This window comes from Mobula birostris, chromosome 17, assembly GCF_030028105.1.
Source record: "Mobula birostris isolate sMobBir1 chromosome 17, sMobBir1.hap1, whole genome shotgun sequence".
NCBI lineage: Eukaryota > Metazoa > Chordata > Chondrichthyes > Myliobatiformes > Myliobatidae > Mobula > Mobula birostris.
Window position 1 is genome coordinate 23,814,964 of NC_092386.1, and position 22,482 is coordinate 23,837,445.

The 22,482-nt window shown below is 40.8% G+C and overlaps 1 protein-coding gene across 1 annotated transcript in view; it reads left to right on the top strand.

Moving 5' to 3' along the window:
* Positions 1 to 348: 348 nt before the first annotated feature.
* LOC140211554 (adenomatous polyposis coli protein-like) overlaps positions 349 to 22,482 on the top strand; it is a 188,189-nt gene continuing 166,055 nt past the window's right edge. Inside the window, 2 exon segments of the mRNA XM_072281384.1 lie at positions 349 to 523; positions 16,247 to 16,333. The gene's annotated coding sequence lies outside the window, so the exon portion shown is untranslated.

The following is a 22,482-nucleotide window of genomic DNA, read 5'->3' on the forward strand; positions in this document are numbered from 1 at the left end:
ACCTGTCAGTGTTTCAGCCCTTTTGCTGTATTCCACCAGCTGCAGTTTTGTTTTTTGGATTTTCAATTCCTGCAGTAGCTCGGTTTCATTTCTGTTGAATGTTTGCACATAAATAATTCATTAGGTTCTCACTCCATTGCTTTGAGAACAGATACGTGAATTGTTGATCTCGTTTCCTAATTCATATAGTATGAATCTGCGTCTAAACGTATTTGACAAGCTATATGCACGGTTAAACTCGTCGCAGCCCGGCTTTGTCAACCTTCTCAGCTGTTAACAGTGACATCCACATCCCGGCGTTCCGGGCAGCGGGGCACCACCGCGCATGCGTACCGGGCGCCCCCTGCCGGTGGTTGGGCGAAACAACTTGAACCAACATGGCGTAGGAGGGTACGGAATGAGAGAGCAGCAGAGAAGAAAGGGACGGTGGGAGAGAGAGGCGGCGGGGAATGTTTCGCCGCATGGAGGACGCATATTCGGTGCTTGAGGAACTTTTGAGCGTTGGTCGGTACCACAGCAGAAGGTTCGTCCGTGTGTGAAGGTGGGGCCCGGGCCTTGCGCGGTGGGGTTCCCGGTGAGTGCGGCGGCTCGGTGATCATGGTGAGCCGCACAGGGGAGGGATTGAACCGGCAGCGGGGCTGGGAGAGAGGGGAGAGTGGCTGGGAGCTCCTCCACAAGCTGCCGCCTTTGCAAACACTTAAACGAAAACAATGGGGTCCTGACGTTGGGTTTAAATCCAGTAAAGGATTATTTGGGAATTCATTTATTCCCAAATGGCCTTTTAAATCAGATGCAGTGATTGTGTTAAACTTTTTGAAAATACACAGCCTCTTTTCCTCTGTCTTTTGACTCGAGTGTGCCATGAATTTTAAAATCGCAGAGAAAATGGGCAAGAGGTCGTAGGAATATGTAATGCGGTCCTCTTTGAGTTTAAGAAACTAGTGTCACTTGGTGAGTTTAAAAACGCAAACACGAGGAAATCTGCAAATGCTGGAATTTCAAGCAACACACATAAAAATTGCTGTGAACGCAATAGTCCAGGCAGCATGTATAGGAAGAGGTACCGTCGACGTTTTGGGCCGAGACCCTTCGTCAGGATTAATTGAAACAAGAGATAGTAAGAGCTTTGAAAGTGGGAGGGGGAAGGGAGATCCGAAATGATAGGAGAAGACAGGAGGGGGAGGGATGGAGCTAAGAGCTGGAAAGTTGATTGGCAAAAGGGATAGGAGAGGATTATGGGACGGGAGGCCGAGGGAGAAAAAAGGCAGAGGGGGGAAGCCCAGAGGGTGGCCAAGAAGTACAGTGAGGGGGACAGAAAGAGAAAAAGGAGAGAGAAAAAAAATTAATAATAATAAATAAATAATAGATGGGGTACAAAAGGGAGGTGGGGTATTAGCAGAAGTTAGAGAAGTCAATGTTCATGCCATCAGGTTGGAGGCTACCCAGACAGAATATAAGGTGTTGTTCCTCCAACCTGAGTGTGGCTTCATCTTGACAGTAGAGGAGGCTGTGGATAGACACATCAGAATGGGAATGGGATGTGGAATTAAAATGTGTGGCCACTGGGAGATCCTGCTTTCTCTGGCGGATAGAGCATTCAGCGAAATGGTCTCCCAGCCTGTGTCAGGTCGCGCCAATATATAGAAGGCTGCATCAGGAGCACCGGACGCAGTATATCACCCCAGCGGACTCACAGGTGAAGTGCCGCCTCACCTGGAAGGACTGTCTGGGGCCCTGAATGGTGGTAAGGGAGGAAGTGTAAAGGCATGTGTAGCACTTGTTCTGCTTACAAGGATAAGTGCCAGGAGGGAGATCAGTGGGGAGGGATGGGGGAGGACGAATGGACAAGGGAGTCACATAGGGAGCGATCCCTGCGGAAAGCAGAGAGAGGCGGGTAGGGAAAGGTGTGCTTAGTGGTGGGATCCCGTTGGAGGTGGTGGAAGTTACAGGGAACAACATGTTGGACCCAGAGGCTGGTGGGGTGGTAGGTGAGTACAAGGGGAGCCCTATTCCTAGTGGGGTGGTGGGAGGATGGGGTGAGAGCAGATGTATGTGAAATGGGAGAGATGCGTTTGACAGCAGAGTTGATAGTGGAGGAAAGGAAGCCCCTTTCTTTAAAAAAAGAGAAATTATTAAGAGTAAGGACTAATTCTGCTAGACCACCACTCTGCTCCGTCTATTGGAATTAGTCCTTACTCATAATTTCTCCTTTGGCTCCTCCCACTTCCTCCAAACTAAAGGTGTAGTCATGGGCACCCGTATGGGTCCCAGCTATGTCTGCCTTTTTATTGGCTTGAACAATCCATGTTCCAAGCCTACTCATAGCCATAGTCATACTTCATTGATCCCGGGGGAAATTGGTTTTCATTACAGTTGCACCATAAATAATAAATAGTAATAGTAATATTACCATTAGTAAATAGTAATAGTCATAGAAATAAATAGTAATAGAATAGTAATAGAAAATAGTAATAAATAATTAAATATAATAAATAGACTGGTATGTGTCCCTCACTTTTCCTTTGCTACATCGACGACTGCATTGGCACTGCTTCCTCTATTTTAACTTCATCGGTCCACTGGACTTATTTCCAAACTGCATCAGGCTTGTTTAGATGTTCCTTTGAAGCTTTTGAATAGAACTTTTTGGCCGCAACGAGCAAAGGTATGTTTGGAGAAAAAAAGGGTGCAGAATTTCATGAAAAGAACTTCTCTCCAACTGTTAAGCATGGGGGTGGATCGATCATGCTTTGGGCTTGTGTTGCGGCCAGTGGCATGCGGAATGTTTACTGGTCGAGGAAAGAATGAATTCAATTAAATACCAGCAAATTCTGGAAGCAAATATCACACCGTCTGTAAAAAAAAAAGCTGAAGATGAAAAGACGATGGCTTCTACAATAGGATAATGAACCTAAACACACCTCAAAATCCACAATGGACTACCTCAAGAGGTGGAAGCTGAAGGTTTTGCCATGGCCCTCACAATCTAAACATCATCGAGAATCTGTGGATAGACCTCAAAAGAGCAGTGCATGCAAAACGGCCCAAGAATCTCACAGAACTAGATGCCTTTTGCAAGGAAGAACGGGCAAAAATCCGCCAAACAAGAATTGAAAGACTCTTAGCTGGCTGCAAAAAGCGTTTACAAACTGTGATACTTGCCAAAGGGGGTTTTACTGAGTACTGCCATGCAAGGTGCCCAAACTTTTGCTTCGGGCCCTTTTCCTTTTTTGTTATTTTGAAACTGTAAAAGATGGAAATAAAAAAGTTTTCTTGCTTAAAATATGAAAGGAATGTGTCATCTTTAACTTATGCCTTTTGGAAATCAGTTCACCTTTTACTCGCTTAGCTATTCACAATAACAGAAATTCTGACCGGGGTGCCCAAACTTTTGCATGCCACTATCTAGTTTCTGTCTGAATAGTATTTTGTGTTGCATGTTTATTATGGGTAATTTGTCATGTGAGTTGGGGCATGGAGCAGGAGAAAGAGAGTATAGTTACTAATTCACAATTTGGGTTTAGTTGAGAGTTGGAGGCAGCTGGGGAATCATTTTTTAAATCGCTAATTATGTTCATTTGCGATGTTCGCTAATTATGCTTAGTTATGCTAATTTGAATGCTAATAATGCTTATTTTGCTATATTACTAATGTAGCTTCATTAGTTTTTTATCGCTATGAGATCATTTGTCTTCGCTGGCTTCGTAATAAAGGGTCGAATGTACTTTTTTTTGACTTGGAACTCAGTTATTTTGAAGCACGTCATGCTGTGGCAACCCCCATACTCGAGTTTCTCAGCGGTTTTTGGTTTGTTTGCAAGTCACAGCTGTGCTGCCCTTCATTCAGGTCATTGAGTATTGAAGTTGGCATATTATGTTGCGTTGTTTAAGTTATTGGTGAGGTCACATTTGGAGTACTGTGTATAGTTTTGATTACCCTGTTAGAGTCATAGAGCACTACAGCACAGAAACAGGCCCTTCCACCTGTCTCATCTGTGTCAAACTGTTATTCTCCCTAGTCCCATCAATTCACAGATGAACCATAGCCCTCCACATCCCTCCCATCCACTTACTTACCCAAATTTCCCTTGAATGTCGAAATTGAACCTGTGTTTACCTCTTCCACTGGCAGCTCATTCCACATTCTCACCACCCTCCGAGTGAAAAAATTCACGCTCCAGTTCCCCTTAAGTATTTCACCTTTCACCCTTAACTTACGACCTCTAGTTTTCATCTCACCCGACATCAATGGAAAAAGCCTGCTTGCATTAATCCTATAGGCCTCATAATTTTGTATATCTCTATAAAATCTCTCCTCATTCTCCAACACTCCAGTGTGTAAAGTCCTAACCTATCCAACCTTTTCCTACAACTCAGGTCCTCAAATTCCTACAACACCCTTGTAAATTTTCTCTGTTCTGTTTCAATCTTATTGGTGTCTTTACATCAACGGCACAGGAGTAGAAACTGCTAGTAGTTTCAAACTCCTGGGAATGTACATCTCACTTAAATTCTCATGGTCTCAGAACACATCCTACACAATTAAGAAAGTTCACCAATACCTCTACTTTCTGCAGAAGCTGAAGAGAGCTGGACTATGCACATTGATACTCGTGACCTTCTGCAGATGCGCAGCAGAGAACATGATAACTTGCTGCATCACTGCACGGTACGGAAACTGCACTGCAGTAGACAAGAAGCCTCTACAACGGGTAGTCTGAACTGCCCTATGCGTCACCGGCACCAGCCTACCTGCCATCAAAGACAACACATATAGAAAGGTGCCAGAAAAAGGCCAGCAACATCATGGAGGATTCCACCTACCCTGCTCTTGGATGGTTTGTCCCACTCCCATCAGGGAGGTGACTGTATAACATTCATGCCAGGACCACCAGACTCTCTAAACAGTTGCTTTTCCTGAGGAGCAAAGCTGATCAACACCTGCACCCACTAACCCCCACCACCACTACTTTATCATTTCAAAGTAAATTTTATTACCGAAGTACATATACCACCATTTCCAACCTTGAGCTTCATTTTCTTGTGCTCAGCAAATCTATAGAATGGTAACTACTGTATAACGGAATCAGTCAATGATCAACCAGAGTGAAGAAGACAACCAACTGTGCAAATGCTAATATTAATAAATGGCAATAAATAACATGAGATAAGAAGATAAAGAGTCCATAAAAGTGAGATGCAACACACACAGGCAGGCCAGGCAGCATCTACGGAAGAGAGTAGCCAGTTGACATTTTGGGCCGAGACCATTCATCAGGACTGGATAAAAAATACAAGAAGTCAGATTAAGAAGTTGGAGAGGGGATGTCAGGATAAGAAGGTGGGGTGAGATCATTGGTTGAAGGAACATTTCGATGATGGGTCAATTGAGTATAGTTATCTCATTTTATTCAAGAACCTGATGGTTGAGGGGTATTAACTGTTCTTGAACCTGGTAGAGTAACTCCTGAGGCTCTTATACCTTCATTTCCTGAGAGTCACCTTATGTGTTTAGCTTCAATTCATGGACATACAATCAATCTATGTATATAAGCTGTATTTACTGTGCTTTTTTATTATTGTGTTCTTTATCTTATAGTGTTTTTCTGTGCTGCATCAGATTGTAGTAACCATTATTTTGTTCTGCTTTACACTTGTGTACTGGAAATGGTATGAAATAATCTTGTTCTTGATCTTGTACATAGGTAACCAGATCTGCCCACAGTACTCCAGATCAGGCCTCACTAACATCCTATACAACTACAACATAACATTCCAATTCCTGTGCTCAATACTCTGATTTATGGAGGCCAGTTTGCTTAAAGTTCTCTTTACAACCCTCTCTACTTTCAAGGAATATTCCCTTTCAATGAATAATGGATCTGTATTCACTGATCCCTGTGTTCTACTGCACTCTTAGTACCTTACAGTTCACTGTGTAAGCTTTACCCTGTTTTGTTCTCTCAAAATGCAACAGCTCACACTTGCTGCATTAAATTCCATCTGCCATTTTCATCCCATTTTTCCAGCTAGTTCATATCCCTTTGCAAACTTTGAAAGCCCTTCTTGCTGTCCACGACACCCCCAATCTTGGTGTCATCTGCAAATTTACAGATCCATTTTACCACATTATCATACCTATCATTAATTAAGGTGACAAACAACAATGGACCCAGCACCGATCCCTGTGGCACACCATTGACGCAGGTCACTAGTCAGAGAGGCTGTTTGGCTTCTTTCATGAAGGCAGTGTCAAATCTAATTTTCTACCTCACTCTGAATTGCAAGTGACAAAACCTTGACCAGTTTCCCATATGAGATTTTGCCAAAGGCCTTGCTGAAGTTCACGCAGACAGTGTCCACTACCTTTAGAGAAACTCTGAGATTGGTTAGACTCAACCTACCATACACAAAGCCATGTTAGCTATTCTTAAGCAGGCCCAATTTCTAAATACTTACATATCCTGTCCTTTAGAGTATCTAACAATAATTTACTTAATCCTGATATCAGGCACACCAGCCTATAATATCCTGGCTTATTCTTAGAACCTTTTTTGAACAATAGATCCACATTTGCCGTCCCCCAGTCCTCCATTATCTCCCTATGGTTAAGGATGTTTTAAGTACCTCTGCCAGGGCTCCCTGCATCTTCTACACTATTCTCCCACAAGGTCCAAAGGGACACCTTGTCAGGCCCTGGGAATTTGGCCCTTCCCAATTTGCCTTGACAGCAAGCACTTACTATTTTGCAATCCAGATAAAGTCATGGATACAGCCCATGAGTTGACTGTTTTATATCAGTTCTATGTACTCCATCCATTTCCCGAGTAAATACTGATGCAAAAAAATCTGTTTAAGATCTCTTCCATCTCCTTTGGAGGTGTGATGGGAGAGATGTGGCTAAACTGGAAAGAGTGCAGAGAAGTTTTGAGGAAGTTGCCAGGACAAGAGAGCCTGAGTTGTAGGGAGAAGTTAGGCTGGGTCTTTATTTCTTGAAATGGAGGAGAATGAGGGGTGACGTTACAGAGCTTTATAAAATCATAAGGGCAAATAGATAAGTTGGATGGTAGCTGTATTTTCCCTGGGGTCGAGGTGTCTAAAATCTAGGGGTGTGTAGAGGTTTTGGGTGAGAGGGAGCTGAGAGGCAACTTTTTCCACTCAAAGTGTGGTTGAGTATATGGAAGGAGTTACTAGAGGAAGTGGTTCAGGCATGTACAATTGTATCATTCATGAAACACTTGGATAGGTATATGAAGTGATGGTGCTGGCAGTGATATAGACTTAACACAGGAAATTGGGACTAACTGGGTGGGCATGGTTGTTTGCATGGACTAATTGTGCTGAAGGCCTGTATCCATGCAATTTTGCTCCAAGTATGAGCCATGTCGGGAATTAAGGGTTATGGGTAAAGGCAGGTAGGTGGGGATGAGTCCATGGTCAGATAAGCTATGATCTTACTGAATGGCAGAGAAGGCTCAACGGGCCAGATGGCCTACTCCTGCTCCTATTTCTTATGTTCTTTTGCAGGTAATGAGCCCAGAGAATTCCAAGGTTTTGTGCAGCTTGGCATTCATTACTAACATCCCTTCAAAACTAATCAACAAACTTCAAGATCTTGGCCTCAGTGAACACTCCAGCCAGTTGATCAGCCCAGGTCTTTAGTACCTGACCAGGCACCCCAACTGGGTCTGATGCTTTCTGTGGGTTCACCCTCCTGAAGGATGCTCTCATGTTGGCCCGAAAGTCTGAAATCACAGGGTCATCAGGGGATATGAGAGTCTGTGATGGTCCTTCCATGTTTTGATGGTCAGAGCGAGCATAGAAGGCTTTAATTTCATCTGGAAGCAAAGCCCTGTTGTCACCCGTGTTGTTTGATTTCACTTTACAAGAGGTGATTGCATTCAAGTCCTGTTTGAGCTGTCAAGCATACTTAACTAATTCAAGTTTAGTCCAGAATTGCCACTTCGCCATGAGGTGGCTTTCCAGAGATTGTACCTGGATTTCTGGTAACCTCCTTGGTTGCCAAACCTGAATGTCTATGAACTGTCCCTCAGCAGATTGCGGATCTCATAGATCATGCAGGGCTTCTGGTTGGGGAAGACTCTAAATGATTTTGTGGGGACTCACTCATGTATGACTGTTTTTATGAAGTCTGTAACAACCATGGCGTATTCATTCAGATTCACTGATGAGTCCATGAACATGGCCCAGACCACCAACTTGAAATCTTGTAATCACTCTGCTGCCTCCCGCAACCAGCTCTTTGTTGCCCTAATCTCTGTCATCTTGCTCTTTAGCCTTTGCATGTATGCAGATAGAAGGTCATGAGGTCAATTGCAAGATTGCATAATCAGATTTCCCAAAATGTGGTCTGGGCATGGAACGGTAGGCATTCCTCATCTTAGTGTAGCAGTCCTCTAATGTATTGAGATCTCTGGTGCTTCAGGTTATATGCTGATGGTAATTGGGCAGAGATTTCATCAAACAAGCCTGATTGAAATCCCTGACTATGATATGAAATGGGTCAGGGTGACTGTTTCTTGTTTGTTGATAGCATTTTCCAATATCTCAACCACTCGATTACAGTCGGCTGGTGGTGGTATGTAAACTGTGGTCAGGATCACAGAGGAGAACTCTTGGTGAATAGAATGGTCAGTATTTGATTGTTTAGTGTGCAATGTTGGGGAACACAAGTACAACAAAGTGGCCACATCACGAACTCTTCCCACAACCTGTAGATTCACTTTCAAGGACTCTTCGTCTTATGTTCTTGATATTTATTGCTTATTATTATTATTGTTTCTGTTTTGAATTTGCAGTTTGTTGTCTTTTGGAACATTGGTTATTTGTCCACCCTATTGGGTGTTATCTTTCATTAATTCTATTATGGTTCTTGGATTTACTGATTATGCCTGCAGGAAAACAGACCTCAAGTTTGTATATGGTGACAGATATGTTCTGATAATAAGTTTACTTTGAACTTTGAGTTGTGGGTCACAGTGCAGGACTGTCTTAAGAATAACTGCAAGAAGTGTGATCTGGCCCAGTGTTTTCATCACTACTTGAAGCTTCATTTTTTATCATCAACAGTTTTGAAGTCCTGTACTTGACCTCATGACCTTTGAGCACATTTGTAGAATCATTTGAGCAGCAGTTTTCCTCTCCTGGTCATCACTCAGTTCCACCAGGTCTCAATGCAAAATATTGACTGCCTATTACCCTTCAGAGATATTGCCTGACACACTTGACTGCTGCAGAATCTTGCTTGACATTCCAGATTCCAGCCTCTGAAGTCTCTTGTGTCTCAGTTCATCTATGACGGAGGTTTTCATGTACAGCCATGTTACATTTGGACTTGATTATTTGGACATGCTCCCAATGGCCTTTGTGTAAATTTGAAACCTTTCTGTTCTGTTTGTCCTAATAGCACAGACTAATTGCATTTTCCCCTTTTTTGGATTTCATGCCACCTATAATTTCCAAAAACAACAATGGTTATTCCTGTAAAACTAGATATTTACTAATATAATTACACGCAATTGTGCATTTGCCCTTCATATCTAAGGCCCAGATAAACAACATCTCAATTTTTTTTTGTGCATCTATTTTCATTTTTGTCCCTCCATGGCCGTTTCCTTTCATTAACTCCTCCAAATATCTGCACTCCTCCATTTCCAGTTTCTTGATCATTTCCATTAGTGGCTGCCTTTAGTTACCAAAGCTCAGCTGTGAGAAACTTTCAAATCTGGAATATTGAATGATTTTAGTCATCCCTTCTAATATCATCTTTTGCGATAGTCAAATTTTATTTGATAGTGATCCTGTGAAGCTTCTGGGATGCTTGGGTGAAGATGCTGTGTAGACATGCTGTTATTCTCTGTGGTGCTAAAAAAAAAATTAACACATTTAAACTAATTATCCTGACTGGTATTGCATGATGCATGTCTATGTATAGTCATACATAATTATGAAGTTTCATTTTGATTAAATTATTACTAAATGTACTTTATATTGTGGGGTCATGTATAGGAAAGTAGGTGAATTTCTAAATACTGATTCAACAATTGGTGTTTAATTTTTACTTGCTTGCAAAGAATAAAATTGTGTTGCAATTCTGTGAAAGCTAAAGGTTATCCACGGAATTTTAGGTTGGATTTGTAAATCTCCTTTCCTTAATAAGCTGTGCTTTAATATAGGTTAAGCGGTCTTGTGAAGTTAAAATTGAATATTCTTAAGTGAAAAGTTTACATCATTAATGAGTGGAGTGTAGACTGCTTCCTGAGTTTTGACAAATCCTTCAAGAACTCATTTGTAGTTTGTTCTTTTCATTGTCAGTTACTGGTTTGTCTGGTTTAAAATTTGTGGGTCTGATCTTTTTGGAGGCTTAATCTTCACATTTTTGCTTAAATGGTAGTTAAATTCTAAATATGCCCTCTGTTATTGAGATTTGAATGAACCTTGTCTAAAGCCATCAACAGAATTTTAATAAAAGAATGGAATGTACTATTTTGATTTACAAGCTGCGTTCACAAGTTTTTCAGGATTAGCAAGGCAATTGAGCCCATCGTGATTTAACCATTCTTGTGCTTATAATTTTAGTATCTAATTGTTTCATACATTCCAGCATTTCCGATTTATTTTGTTCCATATAAACTTAATCTTTGTGTTAGTCTCTTCGAGAAAGATTTTGGAATTGGCTTATTGTCACATATGCTGAGGTGCAGTGAAAAGCTTGTCTTGCATACTGTTCATACTGATCAATTTATTACACAGTACATTGAGGTAGTACAAGGTAAAAGAATAACAAAACACAAAGTGCAAGTCAATAATAAGCAGAAAAGTCTTAACAATATAGATTACGAAGTCAAGAGTCCATCTTATTGTATGAAGGAACCATTCTGTAGTCTTTACAGCAGGGTAGAAACTGTCCTTCAGCCTAGTGGTACGTGCCTTCAGGCTTTTGTATCTTCTGCCTGATAGCAGAGGGGAGTAGGGAGAATGTTTAGGGTTGGTGGGGTCTTTGATTATCCTGCCTACTTTTTATGGACAGTGAGAAATATAGACAGTCTGCAGGGAGTGGTGCGGACAGCCCAGCACATCTGTAGATGTGAACTTTCCACTGGACTTGGAGACTAAGATCCCTATGTTCCTCCACACTGTTAACAATTCTGCCATTTACCATGTACTCTGCCTTCAAGATCAACCTTCCAAAGTGTTCATATTTATTCCCTCAAACATTCATTCTAAATCTTTTAAATATCCTAACCTTGCTGGATGTCTATTATTAACTTGCACTTTTCTGAATGATTTTAAACTCTCTGAATCCCTCCAATAAAGATGAGTGGTGGCATATTAGCCAATATACTTGTTTCTGAAGTAGCTGGGGAAATGATTCTCACAATCTCCACTCTATCATCTTAAAAAAAAAGTGCTTCAAGAAGAAGCTATTACCCTTTTGAAATGTGAAGTACTTCTGTAAAGTCTCTGCTTTTGGATCTTATTGTGACTTACAACTTGACTTTTGTTCCCCTAATTTCCTCCTCCTCTTCCTCCCCCCAACCCCATTTATATTTTTTGTCACGATTAATTCTGCATATTTCCTAGAACTTCAATCCCAGAGGAAGTACCTTCATTGGTATCTTCAGTGGTGCATTCTCCTATATCAGCGGTCCCCAACCACCGGGCCGCAAAGCATGTGCTACCGGGCCGCGAGGAAACAATATGATTTGGCGATATGAGCCAGCTGCACCCTTCCTCATTCCCTGTCACGCCCACTGTTGAGCTTGAACGCACGCAAGGTCATTACCCGCGCGTCATCCATGTCGGCGCGGGGAAGGAGATCAACTCCTCGAGCTTGCAAATGACGACGGGCTTCATGAAAAGTATGTTTGATATAACATCTCTGACAGCATTCTGGATCCAAAGTCAAGGCTAAATATCCTGAGGTAGCCATGAAAGCACTGAAAACGTTGCTTCCATTTCCAACATCATATCTCTGCGAAGCGGAGTTTTCTGCAATGAATGCAACAAAAACTGAATTGCGGAATAGACTGGACTTAAGGAACCCCCTTCGAGTATCGCTGTCTCCCGTCACCCCTCCATAGGGCCGTCTTGTTGCAGGGAAGCAAGCCCAGGGCTCCCTTTGATTCAGCGATATTAGTGTGTTGCAATGATTTTATATGTTCATACGGGGAAAATATGTGCTATGTGTTTAATATCCAAAAGTTACTTAAAATGTTATGCTATTGACTTATAAGTGACTTTATATAACCATATAACAAGTACAGCATGGAAACAGGTGATCTCGGCCCTTCTAGTCTGTGCCGAACGCTACACTCGCCTAGTCCCACCTACCTGCACTCAGCCCATAACCCTCCATTCCTTTTCTGTCCATATACCTATCCAATTTTTCTTTAAATGATAGTATTGAACCTGCCTCTACTACTTCTACTGGAAGTTCGTTCAACACTTACTTCAAGCTCCCCTGTCCTCCCCTGATAATTGACTTATCACTATATTCATGCGAGGAAAATATGCGCTGTGTGTTTAATATTAAATTTGTTAGATAAACACTTTTAGAAACAAAATTAAGTGTAAATTAACCACTTATCACTTATATTCCGGTCGTGATTAACACCCCCTTCCCACCCTCCCCTTCCCTGAACAGAACCGCCAAAAATGATTTGTAGAAAAAAATCGGCACACATGGGCACTGCTTCCTGCGCAAGGCTTCATGGTCATTGTAGTCTTTATCGGGGTAAGCACAACGTATTTGACTGCTACTCTTGTCCGTTGGCAACCTTACCCTCCCCCCCCCCCCTCCCCCGCCTCCAGGTCAGCCAGTCTGCAAGGATATTGTCAATAATAAACCAGTCCGCGTTGCAAAAAAGGTTGGGGACCCCTGTCCGATATGGTACCCTAAAAAATTGTTTCTGGACTTCACATCCTCTTAGGTTATTTTTCCTCTTGTTACATGGCATCATGACAAATCTTATTTGTGAGCTCTACTGCAAAGTATATTTAGGATGCTAGGATTTTGGATGTCAGGATTAAGAATGCATTTAGAATGTATGAATGCTGCATGAAGCTCTTTCTACCCATTTTGCCAACCAGTCATTCTGAAGAAATCTCATTGCTGTACACTTGATTGTTAAATTTTGAAATGGCAAACGTTATAATGCTTCTGTCTATGCCTGAGACTAGGTTACTTAATTAAAAGGTGTGAATGACCCAAAACTGACTGGGGAATGCACCGCAGGCCACGTTCTAGTCAGAAAAAATTCCATCCGGAATGTTTAATTCAGACAATCAATTTCAGATTTTTTCAAAACACTTTCCAATTAATTATATAGACTTCTTTAACTAGTCTTTTTATGGCTCTTGTCAATACATTCTTAATTGCATATATACCACATATTTTGTACCATCAAATATCTCTCCTGTATTAATTGTTTCATCCACAATTTGCCTTTTTTGTGTGAAGTCCTTTCTTAAGTCACTGTAATTAGCTTCAACGTTTTCAAAGTAAATTTATTGTCGAAGTACATATTTGTCACCAAAAACAATCCTGAGTTTTTATCTAATTGTGCATATTTACCTTCATTTTTGATCTCTTTCCATAATTACACCAAACAAATTTTACGTTGTCATTTTTGGTTTTCTGCTCTTTACACCCGCCGCCTTATTTCATAACTGCAATGCTACTCCCTTCCTTGGAATGAAGATATAACAAAATTAGTTGTGAACAGAAATTCTCCTTTTCTGAACATTAATGCTTTCCCTATCTTTTAATAGGATAACTTAGATGACATATCAGCTTTTTTATGTTGAAAGCCTTTTTATCTTTGAAATTTGCCATTGAATTTGCAATTCTCTCCAGTGGACTATTACGAAAGTGCCTAATTAATGTCATTTTCATTATTCCTTAAGCCAAATAAATCACATTCTGCGGTCATCTTGCTTATCTATTTAGAATTGTAGTATCCTCCTTCAGTGCTACTATATTTCCTTTCCTTTTCTTTTGTTACTGAAAACTTGTTATACAGGTTTCCCCCGCCATCCGAAGGTAGAGCGTTCCTATGAAATGGTTCGTAAGCCAGAATGTCGTAAAGCGAAGAAGCAGTTACCATTTACTTATATGGGAAAATTTTGTGAACGTTCGCAGACCCAAAAATAACCTACATGCCAAATAACACATAAAACCTAAAATAGCAGTAACATATAGTCAAAGCAGGAATGATATGATCAATACACAGCCTATATAAAGTAGAAATACTTTTCCACAATCATTGCTGCACTGTTCTCCGTAGCGAAAATCTCACGCAAGCGCTCTCGGCAAAAACACAGCGCAAGCACTCTCCAGTAATCTTTAAGTTATGAAGCTGCCAAATCATACCAAATAACACGTAAAAATACACAGCCGGTATAAAGTAGAAATAATGTATGTACAGTGTAGTATCACTTACCGGAATCGGGAAGACAGCGCAGAGCACACTGATGATGGTGTGTTAGGCTGAGTAGTCGGAGGTTAGGGTGGTGCACTGGCCCCCACCCTCCAGGTCGCCGACCGATACCGATCCGCGAAGCATGCAGTGGTACAGTGGTAGCCGGGAGGCACACAACGCAACTTTAAGAAAAAAGCCGAAATAAACATGCTAATTAATTAGTTGCCGCCCGGCACGTAATTGTTGGCCCAGATCAGAGGCGATTGCCAATTGTCAAGGGTGCTTTTGCTGAGAGAGCTTGTATGAGATTTTCTGCCGGGAGCGCTTGCTGACGGCGCTTGTGCCGTGTCTTTGCCAAGAGCGCTTGCGTGAGATTTTCGCTATGGAGAACAGTGCAGGCAATGACTGTAGAAAAGTATTTCTACTTTATATAAGCTGTGTATTTATCATATCATTCCTGCTTTTACTATATGTTACTGTTATTTTAGGTTTTATGTGTTATTTGGCATGATTTGGTAAGTTATTTTTGGGTCTGCGAATGCTGACAAATTTTTCCCATATAAGTAAATGGTAATTGCTTCTTCACTTTACGACCCTCCAACTTACGAACCGTTTCATAGGAACGCTGTACCTTTGGATGGCTGGGTAAACCTGTATACACACTTCCCATATCCTGTCTGATTCTTTGTGAACTTGGTCTTGTTATGCTGTGTTTTAGCCTTATTCACTCCTTATCTAAAACTCCCTTCATTTGGGTTTTCCTGCTTATTTTTGATTTCTGGATAACTTTCTACTCTATCTTGACTTTATACTTCACTGTTCAGTTTTATCCTTGCTCACTTCACCAGTATACATAGCTTTGAAACCACCTTCCAAGTTGTGCTTTGTTTATCAAGGCTCTCATGGTGGTTGCTTTCAAATCAAGAGGTGTATACCTTTTGCACCATGTTGGAATTTTCAAAACAGTGCAAAATATCAAGTTCAAGTTTGCACGTCCAAACAACTCCATGAAGAGCTCTATGTAGGAGTGCTGTCCAGCAGCAAAACGTCAGATTTCTCACCATACTAAATTGTTTCTCTGATAAATTCATCAATTTACCACTGTAGTTAGATAACCCTGCAGCCTTCTACATGTAGGGAATACAAAGGGTTTTTTTTTTTTGCAGCCAACCTACTTTCAAAATTTAATATTTGGTTTCATGATACTATTCTGGTCAGTTTGCCTTCCTGATCTTTCCAAAATATGTATCATTTTTGAGTTATATAGTACTCCAAATGAGGTGAATAACTTCTCTTATCTGTAAGAGAAGCATAACTTATCTTTGAGTGGAACTACTCCCATTTTATAAGAGTCAAGGTTTTGTGAGCTATATTCATTGCTTTTAATGATTTTTTTTGTTCCATTTCTGAAATGGTTTAAAAAGATGTTAAAATTGAATCCCAGTACCATTTCCTAGGAAGTATTGCAACCAAGGCATAGAAAAGCATAAGATTAAAAACTAAGAATTGTCAAAATGACTCCTTGAGCTTTGTTAATTTCACTTTGGCCTCAACTTCCCTTTCCTGCTCATTTCTCATAATCCTTGATTTCCTTAAAGTTTAAAAATGTATATATTCTGAATCTTAGCTCAGATTTCAGTCTTCATCCTTTAATCAAATCCCATATTTATTCACACTGGAAAAGAAATGGCAACATGAAATTTATAGTTAATTGCCTATAATTTACTTTATATTGGAATACAATCATATTTGCAAAGGAAATTGGTTTTCAGTTGTAAATTTTGATCTTTTTCACTTTCTCAGATATATTGGACCTGTTCCCCTTGGTGAATTAAGTCTTGGATAAAAGAAACTACGTCCATTTGTTGCATCTTTTGTGGCCATTTTCCTGTAAGTGCAACATTCAGGTTTTTATGAATATGTTTTTTTAATAGGCACATGGTATTTTGAGAGATCTTTTGTTGTACTATTAGATTTGATGATTGGAATCAAACAGGAAGTAATATTCTAGTTTGAAGGTGAGATACAAGTTACTACTGACAAGCTCTCGCTGTTTTTTTAAATTTTAGGCATTTTAATCTATGAGCATGATAAAAATTAAACGCAAGGGAATTTAGATGATTTGGGTGGAATACCACAGTTTGTTTAGAAAAATTCTTGGACTCGTAGTAAAAACAAATATATGGATGGTTATCTTTGGCACGTTGATGCCAAATTCTGAGCTAACAATTCAAAAATAACTTAGTTTATGCCAGAAATTTTGTTAGCTTTTTCTTTTTAATAGAATCAGTAAATATATTACTAGTTGGATTAACTATTTTTTAATAAAACTTTATATAGTAATACTTTGTTAAAGAATACAAATTATTCTTTACGCTATTGAATGGAATTCCCCCGAAAGAAATTTATCTTTTACTCACATGTCTGAAATGTGATATTCTAACTACTTAATTAAATGACTATTTGTAGGTATGCTTCTAATATATTGTGCAGAAAATAACTGGTCCCAGTATTCAGTGTTGCAGACCTGCTGTGGAAATTTTTGCTGCAGTGTTATTGTAAAACATTTTTTCCTGATGTAGTTCTCTGAGACCCTGGTAATTTGAAATTCATTGAAGTTTGCTGGTAAATTCAGAGAGGTCAAATGAGGTAAATGTGCTGAAATAAAGTTTTGTAATTTAAATTATTTCACTGCAATAAAATTTACAAATTGAGTAGTCTTACCACCTTGTGATTTTTCAATAAACCATATGATTTTAAAGTTAATATTTTTGGGTTTATTCCAAAATAAATATGTAACAGATGGCAGTACAACCAGAATGTAGAATGGTGTTAAACTGGTAATAATGTTGGTTAATTAAGTGCAAAATTATATTTAACATTAGTAAATGTGATGTATAATGCATTTACTAAGGACATTGAGGTGGTATAATAAGATTAAGCTCAAGCACAGGAATAAAGAACTTCAGAATAGCAGATGTGTTATTTCTGATAGAGAGAAAATGCATTGTCTCTTTAATTAAATATCCTGAACTCAGCAGCTACAGTTCCAAATGTCTGTAGTTGAGCAAATATAGAAAGGTATTTGCAAAGTTTTGTGATTGAAAGTTTCATGAGCCAGCATGTTTCAGTAGAAAGCCAAGTAGTTAGGAATGGTGAGGATGGAGCTCTGCGGGAGAGGTGTGGGATAGCTGGCAGTGGAGGAGTGCCGGGCAGGGGGTGATGAGGGTGCAGACACACCCGGCCCTGAGACACCCAGTGAGGTCATTTGATTCTAAACAATTGGTTTATTAATCATTTCAGAATGTCCTTATGGTGCTTTCCACTCCCTCCCCCCTCCCTTTGCCTTTTCCCAACCATGATTTCCCCTCTCCCTGCCCTCTTCACATTCTCAGTCCACAATAGAGACCCACATCAGAATCAGGTTCATATCACTCACGTATGTCATTAAATTTGTTTTTTTTTTGTGGCAGCTATACAGTGCAGTACATAAAAATACAGTACTGTGCAGAAGTCTTAGGCACCCTAACTATATATATGTGGCTAAGTCTTTTGCACAGTACTGTATCTGTGCAGTATTCTATTCTCTATATTAAATGAATAGAATAGAATTACCAAAGGTGATATGACAATATTTGTTGCTGAATGCTGTTGAGTTGTCATCAACTCATGGCAACCCTGTGGAGAGTGTAGTTGTCTATAGGATTTTGGTGGCAAGATATGGAAGTAGGCCTTTCTTCCACACAGATACTGCTGCTCCCCAGGTTGGGATCCAGCTGGATACGAACTTGGGACCATCCACCTTGAAGTCCAGTGCTGATGCCACCTCAACACCAGCCGGCCAAAATATTTACAGATACATAAATATTTGAGGAATTCAAGCAGATTGTCTCTTCCATAGGAATAAAAACCAAGGGGTCATCTACTGGAGCTTTTTAAGATTGAAGAGCTTTGAATGTGTAGATACAATAAGATCTTTATATTTGTTACTCATTAAAATTAGAATGAAAATGATTGTTAAAAAGTCAGGAAGATCTCTGAGTATGTGGTAGCAGTCACAATGATAATTTCAGGAGAATAGCATGCAAATGGATTCTGGGTTTTGCAATAGAGGAATAAGATGATAGATCTAAATATAATGTGAGAGAGTTTGTTGGAATCACAAGTACAGACTGAATAGTTTTTTGCCACATACAGGTTTCCCCCGCCATCTGAAGGTAGATCGTTCCTATGAAACGGTTCGTAAGCCAAAACGTCGTAAAGCGAAGAAGCAATTACCGTTTATTTATATGGGAAAATTTTGTGAGCATTCGCAGACCCAAAAATAACCTACCAAATCATGCCAAATAACACACAAAACCTAAAACAGCAGTAACATATAGTAAAAGCAGGAATGATATGATAAATACACAGCCTATATAAAGTAGAAATACTTTTCCCACAATCATTACTGCACTGTTCTCCGTAGTGAAAATCTCATGCAAGCGTCATCGGCAAAAACACAGCGCAAGCGCTCTCCGGTAACCTTTAAGCTATGAAGCTGCCAAATCATACCAAATGGCACGTAAAAATACACAGCCTATATAAAGTAGAAATAATGTATGCACAGTGTACTATCACTTACCAGAATCAGGACAGCGCCCAGCACACTGATGATGGTGTGTTAGACTGAGTTGTTGCAGGTTGGGGTGGTGCAGTGGCCCCCACCCTCCGGGCCACCAACCAATACCAAACCGTGAAGCATGCAGGGGTGCAGCGGTAGCCGGGAGGCACACAGCACATCTTTAAGAAAAAGCCAAAACAAACATGATAATTAATTAGGTGCCGCCTGACACGTACTTGTCGGCCCAGATCAGTGCCGATTTCCGATTGCGTCGTCTCTGATCTTGGCCGACAATTACGCGTCAGGCGGCACCTAATTAATTAGCATGTTTATTTCGGCTTTTTTCTTAAAGATGTGCTATGTGCCTCCTGGCTACCGCTGCATTCTCTGCGAATCAGTATCTGTCCGTGGCCTGGGGGTTGGGGTGGTGGGACACTGGGGTGTCATCTCGTCATCGTCTGTTTCTATTAGGGCAGGCAAGTCATCTTCTATCTCTGTCCGCCTCGATGTCGAAGGTCGAGGTTTGTTGTCTGCTGTGGCTGATGTGGAAGGCTTGCTTGACTGCAGAGCCTCGCACAATTTTCTATCACACAGTTCTTTGTAAGCACTCAAACCATCCTGCAAATATCCCCTAAACCTACGTATCCTTTCAAAATTAAAGTCGTACTTTATCATTGCAGTGAAAATCTCACTCAGTTGCTTCCCGTTCAGTTTCTTGACGACTTCACTTTCGGTCCGTTCGCTGATGCATTCAGTTTCGATTGTTATCCTTTCCTCTTCCAATTGCATCAGCTCTTCATCTATCAGTTCTTGGTCATGGGATGCCAAAACCTCTTCAACATCATCTTTGTCAACTTCCACAAGCCAAACTCACTTTGTCCTTGCTTAGTTCACCACGATCGAAACGCTTAATTATGTCTAGTTTTACACTGTGTAACACCCTTACTCTTTCAGGCTTTTCCAACACCTTAGAACTCATCTTGCTAACGGCTGCTCAATGCAAAATGTTCAAGCAATGCCATTCCGAATCCGGAGCAGAGCGGCTGCTCGGGGCGCGCGCTGCCTTTCTTTGTAACAGTGAAAACACCTTCTGAAAGTGGAAACAGGGTACTAATGTAGGTCTTTCGTAACAGTGAGGTTTCGTAAAGCGAACTTTCAAAAAGCGGGGGAAGCCTGTACTAAGTTTCAGGAGCATCTTAATGGAATAGCTAGAGAAACAGGAAGCCTTAGGAAAGGAAATCAGTCGTAGTGCTAAATTTGGGAATATTCAAGACACCAATGTTAAGTTTTGTATGTCCAAAACGTAAAAGTAATTAAAAGAGAAATAAAAACAGGAGCCTGCGGATAACATGTCATAATTTTGTTTTTACTTTAGTGGACAGACATTTGACGTGGTGGCATGATGATGTATGCCATTCACATACTTTCACAAATAACCCATAATGAATTACTTAAGTGAACAAGAATGCTTAATCAAATATTTACAATATTACTGAAATATTAAATACACAACATTCCTCCCTGCTTTAGCTATAAGCTCAATATACTCAATATAGAATGCATATTAATGCACATGCACACGCAGGCACAACTATATAATACAACCACTATCCACAGCATAGTAAATTTTAAATTGTCCCATTGAGGCCTAAAGATTTAATCGCTGTGGAGGCTTTCTTACCTTGGTGGAATAATATCTTTCCTGATGAGGGGGATCATTTTGCTTGGCAGGTGAGATTATGTCTGTGAAACAATCTCAGGTTCTGGGGTCTGTGATATTTGTACCCATGACTGATCCAGCAAAATCCAGGTGAATCCTCTGCCAGGGCAGTGCAGGCCATTGCCAGGGATGGAGGGGTGCTGCTCTTGGCATCTGGTTGTAGGAGTTGATTTTGGACTGCAGGAAGTGGGTCTGACAGTTCTGGCCACTTTTCTTCTCTAACAATTGATTCTGCTCTCAACTGATCGATTTGTTGTCTCCAGATGATTTTAGATGCAATCTTCACTGTTTAGGAGAGTGGTCCAGTACTGCTCTCATTCATTCAGAGTACACACTTTTTGTCACCTCTGTAGTCCCTCACCAGGACTCCCTGTCCAGGAGTGAAATGTCAAACTTCCCTGTTTGATGAGCCCTCAGTTTGTCTCAGCTGTTTGTCCTGCATTCTCCTGTGATTGGCTTGAAGAGATCCAAGCTTGAGCACAAAGGATGGCCCAGGAATAGAACAACAGGTGAGTTGTTGGTTGTGGAATTTGCTGCATTGAGATATGCAAGGAGGAAATTGACAAGCTTCTGATTTGGTGTTAATGTAGTGTGTTCTGCTGACATTACTTGCGGTGCATTTTTTAGACTCTGGGCAACCCTTTCTGCCAAGCCATTTGTAACTGGATGGTACGGTGCAGATATATGTCTTATTTCATTCATTTTCTGGAATGCCTAAACTGCTCTACAACAAACTGTGGTCCATTGTCACTGACTAAGTGTTCTGGAACACTAATTCTTGAGAAGAGGCTTCTTAACTGTGTGCGAGGCTATTGGAAACACTTCTGGCCTCTTTGTAGCTGTGTCCACTATTACCAAGAAATTTGTGCCCGTGATTGATCCAGCAAAGTCCACATGAATCCTCTGCCAGTACAGTGCAGACCATTGCCAGGGATGGAGATGTGCTGCCCTTGGCATCTTCTGGAAGTTTTGGTATCACAAACACTGCATGGCAAGTTGCTTGATCTGATGATCTATTCCAGGCCACCAGACACAGCTTTGAGCCAGTGCTTTCATTTTGACCACACCTAGATGACAGGTGTGTGGCTCCTCCAACACTTTAGCTCTCACCTTGGATGGTACAACAACTCTCAATCCCCACATAAGACAACTTCCATTGGACTTCCGGGTCATCAAGGGAATGGCGGCGTAAGGAAAAGGTCTCTCGACAAAAAAGAAGGTAAACTGCCCCAAAATCGAATTTAGACAAATACTTAATATTGCATAACTATATTAATAAAAGGAGCAAGGATGATGTCTAAGAACAAGATTAAAAAGTCCGCTCCGAAGGCTGATAAACATAAAGAGACGCAGCAAGGCGACGGGCCTAGCTCCCCGACGGCAAGCCAGGACGGAGGTAATGAGGGGGAATCGATGACTCTGTCTTTGATTCTCGGAGAGATTCGCGAGTTCCGACAAGATAACAACAAACAGCTGGAAGATATTAAAGGAGAAATAGTAAAAACTAACTCGCGGATAGACGAAGCCGAAGCGAGGATTGTTGGAATTGAAGAGAAGCTACAAAACGCCGAGGAAGTGATAGCAGAAATGCTGAAGCTGCAAGACCAGCTCCAGTGGAAACTAATAGATCAAGAAGGCCGCTCGAGAAGGGAAAATGTGAGGATCTACGGAGTTCCCGAAGGAACCGAAGGTAAACCTGGATTGATGATTCCCTTC